Here is a 12,257-nt window from a genome sequence, read left to right as displayed (position 1 = left end):
GGGTCTGGCACAGTGGCAACTGGCCCTGGCAGCTGACTCGGGGGTGGGGGTGTGGGTGGGTAGGTAGGTGGGAGAGGTATTACCCCAAGCATGACTGCAGACTTGGGTCCTCACCCCAGCCCCACCACTCCCTTGCTGGGTGATGCTGGGTGGCTTCCTAGACCTCTCTGAGCTGGTTCCATTCCATCACCTGCAAAGAGGGAGCACTGACACCTACCAAAAGCACACATTATGTATGGGGTGCCCAGCAGGTTCTATTTTCTGAAACATTTTGTCTTTTCCTGTTTTGTTATTTATACACTTACACGAATGCTTTACCAAATTCAGAAGGCATTGAAGGTTTACAGTACCTTCAGTGAAAAGTCAGTCTCCTCTTCCAGCCACACAAATTCCTTCCCCGGGGACACCCACAAGTCCTGACACCTTGTGCATCCTTTTGGAGTCAGTCTCTGCCTACAGTGCGTCAGCAGACATGTATTTTGTTTTCCTTTTTATACACAAATAATAGCTTAGTGGTTACTCTGAGAGTTTCACTTATTCTGTCTCAGGGAGCCGTGCATATCTGCACACAAAAAGCATCCCTGTTCTCTTGGCCGCTTACCCAGTTTTCCTTCGTGTGGAGGTCCATCCATCACGTCTTCAATGTCCTGTCAGTGGATGAGCAGGGTGTCATCATCATTTGCTTTCACCAAACAATCGCATGGCTCACACGTCATTTGCTCAATTGCCCGTGAGCACACGTAGCAGCTGAGAATGAATTCCTAGAAACGGAATCCCAGGGCCAGAAGACATCTGTGGGCGGGACTTCTGCAGGATTTGCCAAATTTCCTGTGGTGGTGGTGGTTCTGGTATACACAGCCATCAACATACGGGAGAGTGCCAGCCCCTCATGCCCTCGCCAGCGTGCTGGTTAATCAATCTGCAATCTTTGATCAGTAGGAACAGAATGGTTTCGCAGGGGACCTAGGGCTATTTTTTCAGGTCGTTTATCAAGGCCATTATTAGTCATCCTCAATTGCTCCCTCCTGACTGGGCATCCCTCAGGCTTGTTCCCCTAGCCCTGCGTTTGGACCAGGCCATCTGGGGAATGAGAAGAAGCTATGTTGGCTTCTTGGTAGATTGGTGGCTCACTGCCCCCACCAGGCTACACTGAGGCCTGGTTGGTGGGTGGTGGGCAGGGAGGGTCACTGCCAAGTCTAGTGTTTGCTGTTGCTGCAAGGATATTCTCTTCACCTAGATGGGAGACACACCCCAAAGCCAAGCCAAGGAAGCCCAAGCTTCAGGACCCAGTCCTTGCTTACCTCCAGTGCTGGGGAGCTTTGTCGTTTAGTCATTCAGTCACGTCCGACTGTTTGCGACCCCCTGGAGTGCAGCACGCCAGGCTTCCCTGTCCTTCACGGTCTCCTGGAGTTTGCTTAAACTCGTATCCATTGAGTTGATGATGCCATCCAACCATCTCATCCTCTGTCGCCCCCTACTCCTCCTGCCCTCAATTGTATCGACTCCAAAGGCAGCTCTGTCCATCGTCAAACTATTCCAGCAGTGAGCACAGCCTGGACCCCCATTCCCTGAGCTGCCACAGTGGTCCCTGGGGCCTAAACCATGACTCTTCTCCCCAGAGCCTTCAGCCTACTCATCTCCAGGCCAGGTTCCCCTCCCCTACTATGAATTCTAGACCCCAGGCTAGAATCGTCCCCCAGAGAGCCTCCACTTTGTCACGAGAGCTTCTGGAGTGTAGCTTCCTTCCCTTCTGTGTTCTCTGCTCCATGGAGCAGACATGAACAGATCCTCCCATTTTCTGGGCGCTAGACCTTTAGTGATATCACCCACAATCTCCTTAGCTTTGGGGGGGCCATGCTTCCCTGGTTTCTGATCCCAAGCAACACAAACCAGCTCTAATACAGACAGAAAGGGGTTCACTAGAGGCTGTTGAGTGTATCACGGATGCTCAGGGAGAGCCAGAGAACCAGGTCCAAAGGCCACACCCAGCCGGGAACAATGCCCCAAATCACATGCCAGAAGTGGCTTGGTGTGGACCCCCCCACTGCTGCCGTGGCCAGACCCCTCGCCTCACACCGACACTGGAGGCCGGGTGCTCCCACTACAGCTGCTGCACGGCCGCCTCCCCTGCCTGCCCACGAAGCTGGGAGGCTGTCTGTGCCTGGAGGGGAAGGGGGCCTACCTCCAAAAGCGGGGTGGGGGGAGGGAGGAAGACCTGGACAGAGGAAGGGGGTCCAGGTGCTGGGCACCCCGAAGGGCGACAGTAGTCCCTGCAGGGTCTTGGACTTCTCCACGCTGCACCCACTAGATGCCACCTAGACTCCGAGCACCCACAGAGTTTGTCATCTGTTTCCCATGACAGTCCTCTGAGTAGGTGCCATCACCCTTTTCTCCCGGTAGTTTCCGTGGCACTTGGCACCCTGCATCGCTCAACTTCAGAAGGAAGGGAGGAGGCCCAGTGGGGGCTGCCGCCCACCGACCAACATCCCTGCTGACACGAGAGGCCCTTGCCTCTGCACTGCCCACTCCCTGGCTTGGTGGCCTCAGAGCGCAACCTCTGGGGCCACAGGGACTCCTGAGGCAGAATGGGGTTGACACAGAGGATTCAGCCAGGGAGGCAAGCCAAGCTTCTAGAACGTTCCCAGAAACCAGTCTCTGGGGATGGGGTGAGTCAGAGGGCAGGACAGGGAGGAGAGCGCCGCCTGGCTCTGCCATCAGTCCAGACCCTCCATCTAGAGGGCGGCTGCAGAGGGGACCCCTTTCCTGAGCGGACTCCTGCTCTCAGTTCCTACCTTCCTCATTCATTCATTCAGTCATCTGCTCATGTATTCAGCATTCATTGACTTGTGCTGGGTGCTGGGGATCCCTGAGATCAAGGGGTTTACAATTGAAGGGAAAAGAAAGACTTAAAAGGGCAGGTAAATGCTACAACAGAGAAATGAATGAGGAATACAGAGGGGGAGGGGCCCCAGGATCTTCAAAGAGGAAGTGACATTTGAGCTGGCTCTCAAAGGATACACAGGGTGCACACGGTGGTCCAAGGGGGAGGGGATGCTCCCAGTGGAGGGGGGGCAGCCTGAACAAAGGTGTGCAGGCAGGATGAAGGCTGGAATGTTCCAGAAACATCCAAGAAGGAGGTGTCAGAGGCCTATGGAACTTGATACTGGAAGGGCAGAGGGAAACCAGCCAATGAAGGGCCTTGGCAGCTCAGATGTTTTCCTGGGCAGGGTTTGGAGCTGAAGAATGACGTGGATGGACCTGGGTGCTGGAAGTTCAGCAAGTCCACATTTTGAAGTATTAGCACGTGGGTCTCATTACCACCCTGAGCTCACTGTGCCCCTAACCCACATGGTCAGTTAAATGGAGTATCCCTTTCCGGATGTTTTTGGGGAACTACAAAATGTTTCAGTTTCTTTTAAATCAGAAGAAAAAATGAATGTAGTAGTAATGAATAGGTAACACTGGATCCACTCTGGATTGCATCCATCTCTATACCAAAGCGGACGTAAATTTTAAGATCTTGACCCACATCAGCAAGAGTGCCAAGGACTCCTGAAAGTCTTAGTGTTCCTGGCACATTAAGGAGGCAGCTCTTGAGTTTCAAAGCATGTCTAGAATAAACTCACAACAGGTCAGTGACATTGAAAAGTGTTTGAGTTTGAGGAATCTGGGTTTTTGAGCATCAGAGGAGACTCAGAAGGGCCGGGTGGACCAGCTACCCCTCCAGCCTCCACCCAAGATGGGGAAAGAGCCTTAGACAAAGGTGAACCCCCTGGGTGCTACCCGCCAGGGAGGGGGTTGAATCCAAATTGGCTGAGATGAGAAGTGAGGGTCTAATCAAGATTACATTGGGGATGTCCCTGGTGGCACAGTGGATAAGAACCTGCCTGCCAATGCAGGGGACATGGGTTCGATTCCTGGTCCGGGAGGATTCCACATGCTGTGGAGCAGCTAAGCCCATGAGCCACAACTACTGAAGTCTTCATGCCCAGAGCCTATTGTGTGTCAGTGATAGCTCAGCAAAACTGGAAAATGAATAAATAAAAATGTATCCATACTGGATTCCTCAAAAAATTAACCAGCAATCACACTTCCACCCCACGGACTGTAGCCCACCAAGCTCCTCTGTCCATGGAATGCTCCAGGCGAGAATACTGGAGTGGGTTGCCATTTCCTTCTCCAGGGGATGTTCCCAACCCAGGGGTTGAAGCCGGGTCTCCTGCATTGCGGGCAGACTCTTTGCCGACTGAGCCACAGGTAAGACCTCCAGATACATCCAAAGGAAGTGAAAACAGGGTTTTGCAGAGATATTTGCATACTCTTGTTCATTGCAGCTTTTTCCCCCAACAGCCAAGAGGTAGAAGCCATCTAAGTGTCCACTGATGGATAAATGAATAACAAGGTGATCTCTACATATACAGTGGAATATTATTCAGCCTTTAATAAGAAGAAAATTCAGGGACTTCCCTGGTGGCCCAGTGGCTAAGACTCTGCACTCCTCCAGGTTTGATCCCTGGTCAGAGAACTAGATCCCACCAGCCCCGCAACAAAAGATCCTGCATGCCGTAACTAAGCCCCAGGGCAGCTGAATAAATAAATAAAAACAAATATTAAAATAAAAAGTTGAAAAAGGAGAAGGAAATCCAACACCTGCTACAGCGTGAACTGACCTGGAGGATATTATGCTCAGTGAAATAAACCAATCACAAAAGACAAGTGCTCTATGATTCCACTGCTATGTGATGTCTAGTGCAGTCAGGCTCAGAAATAGAAAGTAGAACAGTGGTTGCCAGGGTTCTAGCCTCAGGGAGGGAGAATGGGGTGTTTGTTGTTTAATGGGTATAGAGTTTCAGTTTTGCAAGATGATAAACTTCGGAAGATGTGTCTCACAAGGGCGTGAATGTACTTAGCAGCATTGAGCTGTTCCCATAAACATGGTTATGGTGATTTACTTCATGTTACTTTTTTTTTTTAACCGCAATCAAAAAATGCAAATATCTTTCAACTTTATATGCATTTCTGTGGCTGTAAAAATATTCAAAAAAGAATCTTATAACCTAGTTTTGGAAGTTCTCTGGGTTCCAGGAACTCATTTGACTTGCTGCTGACCTTGATTTCTCCACAAACATAGTCCACTCTTAGCAATCTTGGGAATCCTTCCCAAGTGAGAAAATGTGACCTACCGATCGTTTTCACGCACAGTGACACATCTTAAAATGCTAAATTTGTGAAGCTGACACAACATTGCATGTAGAAGATATTTAAAGAAACATTCACCATTTTTAAAATTGGGGGGGTTGGCGGGGTATGGGGACTGTCCTGGTGGTCCAGTGGCTAAGACTCTGTGTTCCCAATGCAGGGGGCCCGGGTTTGATCCCTGGCTGGGGAACTAGATCCCACTATGCCGCAACTAGGACCTGGTGCAGCCAAACAAATAAATACATAATTTTAAAAATTGAGGAGCTTGTGTATTTTGAAGCCAGTGACCTTCCCCTCCCCCAGACCTAAGGACTGGAGGCCCCTCACCCGCAGGGTCTCCCAGGGGGAAGCTGTTCCTGCTCAGGGGAGAGGCCTCCCCTTCTGTCCTCCCCACTCCCAGTGCCAAATCTTAGCAGGGCCCCAAGAGAGGACTTCTGAGAGGAGAGAGACCCCAGGAGGAAAGGGCAGGGAGGTATTACTGTGAGTCAGAAGGTCAGAGAAGTGGATCAGAGGGAGAAGCAAGGTGTGGGGAGGAAGCTGGGCGGAGGTGCTGAGGGGGGGAAGGGCAGCCCTCCCACAGAGGTCGGGGCAGGGGGGTCCCAGCTGGGACCCCACAAAGGCTGGGTGCAGAGCTCTGGACTGAGCCCAGGGCCCCGGGGAGCCCTGGCAGGCTCCAGACGGAGCGAGGGCAGAGTGCCAAGAGGTCTGGACCGGCCAATTGTGAGATGCCTGGAGGAGGCAGACCAAGAGGCATTCATAGGCCGGTCAGGTTCTATTTCCGGCTCCCCCCCTGCCCCGCCCCATTTAGACAGAGGCCAACAGTAAAGAGTGTGAGCCCTGAGCCGGATCTGGATCCGGGGTTCAAATCCTGGCTCTGTTACTGATAGCGACAGCAGGAAGGGACAAAACAGGTGATTGAAAGGTGATTAATGAGTTAATCCCGCTAGGGGACTGTAAGTAGAAAGATATGGGAGACCCCTGTAAGTTAATGATTACTCAAGAAAGCAGGGTTGCTTAACCACAAAACCAAGCAGGCTTGTTTAGCAGCAAAACCATGCATCAGAAGCACGGGACATGCCCCCAAACAGTAAAACAATGGTGGCATGAGACCCACTTCCTGCCCGGCGAGCTCAGTAAGTTAATGATCTTGGACATGCTCTCTGCACACATAAAAAACAGTAATTTGTGGACCTCGCTTGACCATGTAGGGGTAAGAAAACTCCCCTGCTCAACCTGGAGGAGGAACTGATGATGAATGCATGACGTCTACTCAAGAAAGACAAAGGACTTCTCCCCTCCTCACATTTCCTTTGATTATAAAACTGCAGCCCTACTAAGTTCTTGGGGCTCAGCATCTCTTGCCCGCCTGTGGGTAGGCCTCACAAGTGTCCTAGTCTAACAAGTCACTTCTTATCTACCACTTTGCTCTCGACGAATTCTTCGCTGTGTTGTAGCCACGCGTTCTGGGAAGCAAACTCACTCAGAAGGACAGTGCAGATAGTGGAGTGCAGTTTGTTACACCAGCGGGTCCAAGGCAGAGTCTCCTCTTACCCAAGGACCCTGACCAGTTTTTCTGAAAACCTTATATACCCTAAGTGTACGTGCCCAAACCCACCTTCCCAAATTCCCTGAAACTAGTCTGAACAAAGGAAAAGAAAGATACAATCAAAGTCAACCCATGATTCATATGCCTTAAGCTTAGGTAGTTAACAGTGGACAATTATTAATAGGCCTGTGGTCATACCCCAATAAGCATAATAGAATTTATTATTCTATTAGGTTACACAGATAATTAGGGTATTCTTTTAGGCAACAGAGGGTCTAGATATGAGCCCTGGGGCTCTTCCATCCAGGGGCCTGGTTTTCCAGTTGGTATGTCGTTTCCATAGATACTGGGCATATAGCTCAAAGTCCACAGTCCAGCCCAAGACGGAGTCCTGTTCTGTCTGTTTCCTCCTTCATTCCCCCCTCTTGATGCTCTTAACTCATAGTATGAGCATCATTCATAGGGATATATTGCACCCTGACTCTCCGATCTCCAATTTGGGAGAACGACATCAACCTTTGGGTTACAAAGTTCATAATACATTGTAAAATAAAGGGTCCACCAAGCAGAACTATCAAGGCAACTATAACAATGGTAAACATAGTTTCCACCAATCACCCTTCACCCAAGATAGGACCAAAGTCCAAAAAGGAAGATCATCATCAGACATAACTTTTACCTGACCTTTCATGTCATCTCAGGCTTCCCTGGTGGCTCAGAGGTTAAAGCGTCTGCCTCCAATGAGGGAGACCCGGGTTCGATCCCTGGGTTGGGAAGATCCCCTGGAGAAGGAAATGGTAACCCACTCCAGTATTCTTGCCTGGAGAATCCCATGGATGGAGGAGCCTGGTAGGCTATAGTCCACGGGGTCGCAAAGAGTTGGACATGACTGAGTGACTTCACTTCACTTTAGGGTGGTTGATAAATAGCCAGATAAATCAGGAATATATACACAACATTCAACTTTAATTATAGCACAGGTTCCTCCTTGTGCTGAAACTATGGTTAATCTCAAGATGATACCAGCACGTCCTTGTAGCAGCAGTGGATCGTAGAGCTTCATCTCTTTTCCTTCTTTAAGATGATCTTGGTTTCCCGGGGATCAGTGGGATCCTTTGTGTAGTCCCCTTGGCGTCCTCCAGGTTTGTGTGGTATGCTCTCTTCACCCTCATGAGATGGATCCAGGGGGTGACACCTGCAATTTTAACTGCAGTCGGGCTGGCTAGAACAACAGGATATGGACCCTTCCAATGTGGAGCCAAGGAGTCGTGTGTCCAGTCCTTGACCGCACCCAATCCCCGGGCACAAATTCGGGAATCTGTCCCCCAAGGGGGAATGGCACACTTTCTTGTACAAACTTAGTTCCCTGATTTATGACCTTACCCAGTTGTTCCATCTGCTGTGAAATCTCATCCCCCTTTACCTGAGGCAAATTTGTTGACACCTGTTTTATTATGGGAGGGGGCCTCCCACACACAATTTTGTACGGAGAAGAGCCTTGGGACTGCGGGGTCATCCTGAGTCTGAGCAGAGCCGTCAGAAACAGGTCCACCCAGGAACAGTCAGTCTCTAAAATCCACTTGGAGAGAGTCTTTAAGTGTCCGGTTGGTTCCTTCCACCATCCCAGAACTCTAGGCCCTATATGCTGTATGTAATTTCCACTTGATGTTTAAAGTTTTGCTTACTTGTTATACTCAATCAGCTACGAAAGCCGGGCCATTGTCCTATCCAATGCTGGTAGGAAATCCAAATCTGGGAACTATCTCCCTAAGCAGGCGCCAGGCTACTGCTGATGCTCTTTCAGTTCGGGTAGGAAAAGCTTCTACCCATCCCAAGAACATACATACTATGACCAGCAGGTAATGGTAGTGTCGGTTTCATTTCAATGAAGTCCACTTCCAGGTGTTCAAAGGGCAGTGTGCTTTTTACCTGAATCCCTGGAGGTTTCTGTTTGTGCTGAGAGGCAGCATTGACTTGTGAGCAGGCAGTGCAGTTCTGAGATTTTGTCCTGCAAAGGGAAGAGAGGCGGGGAACCAAGAAATATTTTCAAACTAGCTCTTCCAGTTTATCATGGCCTAGATGGATCGCTTGGTGTGTTTGGCTTACCAGAGTGGATGCCAGCTCCTCCGGTACAATAATTTGCCACTTGGCAATTCCCACCATCCCTTTTCAGTCTTGATGGCCCGTTCTGCTTTGGCGAGCTGGTTTTGGGCTTCAGTGTATTTTGGAGAGTCCAGCGTTAGCTCAGGTAGCTCCGCCAATATGAGAGCTTTAATAGGGGCTTCACTTGTCACCCCCAAGACCTCAGCTGCTTGTTTAGCAGTCTTATCTGCCAGTCTGTTCCCTGAGCCCAGCGGGTATCCTCTTTTTGATGTCCTCAGCAGTGTATGACTGCAACCCTTTCTGGTTCCCAGGCAGCATCTGCTGATGCTGCTGCTAAGTCGCTTCAGTCATGTCCGACTCTGTGCGACCCCATAGACGGTGGCCCACCAGGCTCCCCCGTCCCTGGGATTCTCCAGGCAAGAACATTGGAGTGGGTTGCCATTTCCTTCTCCAATGCTTGAAAGTGAAGAGTGAAAGTGAAGTCGCTCAGTCACATCCAACTCTTCGAGACCCCATGGACCGCAGCCTACCAGGCTCCTCCATCCATGGGATTTTCCAGGCAAGAGTACTGGAGTGGGGTGCCATTGCCTTCTCCACAGGCAGCATCGAATAGGGTCTTAATTTCTTCCTTATTTTTAATATCTTTTTCACTAGCTGTCAAAGGCCTCTCTCCTTATACAGAGCCCTGTAGTGTGGCAAAAGCATACGTGGAGTCTGTGTAAGTGTTTGTCTTCTTACCTTTTGACAGCTGGAGGGCCTGGATGAGAGCATCTAGTTCAGCCTGTTGAGCGGACCATTGTGATGGCAGAGAGCTAGCCTCAACGATGGCTTCTTCCATGACTACCGCGTATCCCGACAGTCCTTGCCCTCGTTTCACCAGGCTGCCGCCATTGGTGTACAGGACCAACTCTGGGCCCAGGATTGGCTGGTCTCTCCAGTCAGGTCTGCTGGCATATTTCCTTGCAATCATGTGAGGGCCCACCTTCTCCCACAAGAGAGTGGCCAGATTCAGGGCCTGACAAGGCTCAGTAGTAACATGGGGCCTCTCACTTAACAGTCCCTGGCATTGAGTAATCCGGGATGTTGACAGCCATTTATGGGGATCCCCTGGCAGGAGAGTGTTGACCTCATGCGGGACTTTTATGAACAAATCTTGGCCCAAAGTCAGCTTGGCTGCCTCCCAGACCAGTAAGACAACTGCAGCAACTGCCCGTAAGCATCCCAGCCACCCAGGGGCAACATTGTCCAGCTGATTAGAGATAAGTCACCGGTCTGTCCCAGGTCCCCATAGTCTGGGACAACACCACCTTGTCTTTTTCAGTCACGTAAAGAGTAAACAGCTTAGCAAGGTCTGGCAGGTCCAAGGTGGGTGCTGACATAATTCTACCAGGTTTGAGTTCTATTACAAGTGGGACTTGTTTTGCAAGCCCTGAGGGGGGTGTGGGGTGTGTGGTTTGTCTTCCTCCCAGACCTCAGGGAATTGTTAAATTAACTCTCTCTCTCTTGACTGTTTAGCCCGTCAGGTTTCCTTGCCCGGAGATTGTGCAACCTCCATTCATCTTGAGGGGTTACTGAGAGGAAGAGTAAATACGTGGTTGAGCCCACTCAAACAGTGGATCTTTCGTGGGCGAAATTGTGCCCTCAATTTAGACAGCAAGTCTCTTCCTAACAAAGGTACTGGGCATTCAGGGATGTCTAAAAATCCATGAGTCGCTTGGTGTCCCCCCATCTGACATTGTCAGGGTGGGCTGAGACACAGCAGCCTCTGGCTGGGTCTATTGGCGTATAAAGTCTACAGGCCTTGCACAGTCTTTCGCAGAACTCAGAGGGTGATTCGCGTGCCCTTTGAATCACCGGGCCCCTCATCGGGGGTGGCTGGTTCTCCCACCGCTGCGGCTTTGCAGTGCCCTCAGGTGCCGTTTCTCTGAACCATTTTCTGGCCTCAGTTAGGATCCTGTGTCTTCCCTCAGAGCTGAAAAGGGAGACTAGAAGTTGGATTATGTCATCCTATGTAGGGCGGTGGGTTCGAAAAATAGTCTCCATTGGCCTAATCATGGCTTGTGGCTCCCCCGAGTACGGTGGAGCATGTCTCTGCCAGCTTAATACATCTGTAGAGGAAAATGGCTGGTAATAATAGGCTACAGGGAGCTGATGATAGTGCCCACATGTGTCCTGAACCGGAGGCTGTTGTAGCTCTCTGAGGGGCATCTGTAGTGGGGTTCTTTCCCCCTGTTCCTTGGTGGAGCGCAGCCTCTGTCTTATTGCTGTGTTTTCTTCCCCCTTCCCATCAGTACTCACCGGGAGAGGTGGATACAATCTAGGAGGCCCAGCTGAGGTGGAATTCTGGGGGCATTGACCAGAGGTCGCCATTGCTGGGATCAGAGCCTGCCGAAACGGCGGCTCTACGAACTCTGGGAGAGCTGGCGGAGGAACAGTGGCTGCTGCAGGAACTTCACCTGGCCCTGGATCGGGCATTAAGGCGGCCTCTGGTCCTGGAGGAGCACTGGGAGGCAGGCGCGTCATTATCCAGCATGGGGGAGGGGTCAGGTCATCCCCGTCCAAATCCTGTAGAATTTCCTTTTTTATCATCATGCAATTTTTGTGCCTTTAATATTTTCCCCTTCCCCTTCTGGATACAGAACCTTGTCCAAGTAGGAGGGTCTTGAGCTAACCCTAGCCATGAGTCAATATAGGGATATTGATCCAGGTGTCCTGGCTCTCCTGTGACTACTGTATAGACTGCTTCCACTATTTTTAAGTTCATGGTGTTCTCTGGTGGCCATCCTGCTCCCATAGGGTCCATTGGATCTCAGAGAGTATGTGGAGGTGGTTAGGCTTCATCTTCACCCCATTAGTTAGTTAGTTCGTTCGTTAGTTCAGTTGCTCAGTCGTGTCCTACTCTTTGCGACCCCATGAATCGCAGCACACCAGGCCTCCTTGTCCATCACCAGCTCCTGGAGTTCACTCAAACTCATGTCCATCGAGTCGGTGATGCCATCCAGCCATCTCATCCTCTGTCGTCCCCTTCTCCTCCTGCCCCCAATCCCTCCCAGTATCAGGGTCTTTTCCAATGAGTCAACTCTTCGCATGAGGTGAACAAAGTATTGGAGTTTCAGTTTCAGAATCAGTCCTTTCAATGAACACCCAGGACTGATCTCCTTTAGGATGGACTGGTTGGATCTCCTTGCAGTCCAAGGGACCCTCAAGAGTCTTCTCCAACACCACAGTTCAAAAGCATCAATTCTTCGGCGCTCAGCTTTCTTCACAGTCCAACTCTCACATCCATACATGACCACTGGAAAAACCATAGCCTTGACTAGACAGACCTTTGTTGGTAAAGTAATGTCTCTGCTTTTTAATATGCTATCTAGGTTGGTCATAACTTTCCTTCCCAGGAGTAAGCGTCTTT

This window comes from Dama dama, chromosome 10 (genome assembly GCF_033118175.1).
Source record: "Dama dama isolate Ldn47 chromosome 10, ASM3311817v1, whole genome shotgun sequence".
Classification (NCBI taxonomy): domain Eukaryota; kingdom Metazoa; phylum Chordata; class Mammalia; order Artiodactyla; family Cervidae; genus Dama; species Dama dama.
The sequence above is the reverse complement of the archived record's forward strand: the minus strand, read 5'-3'. Positions refer to the sequence as shown.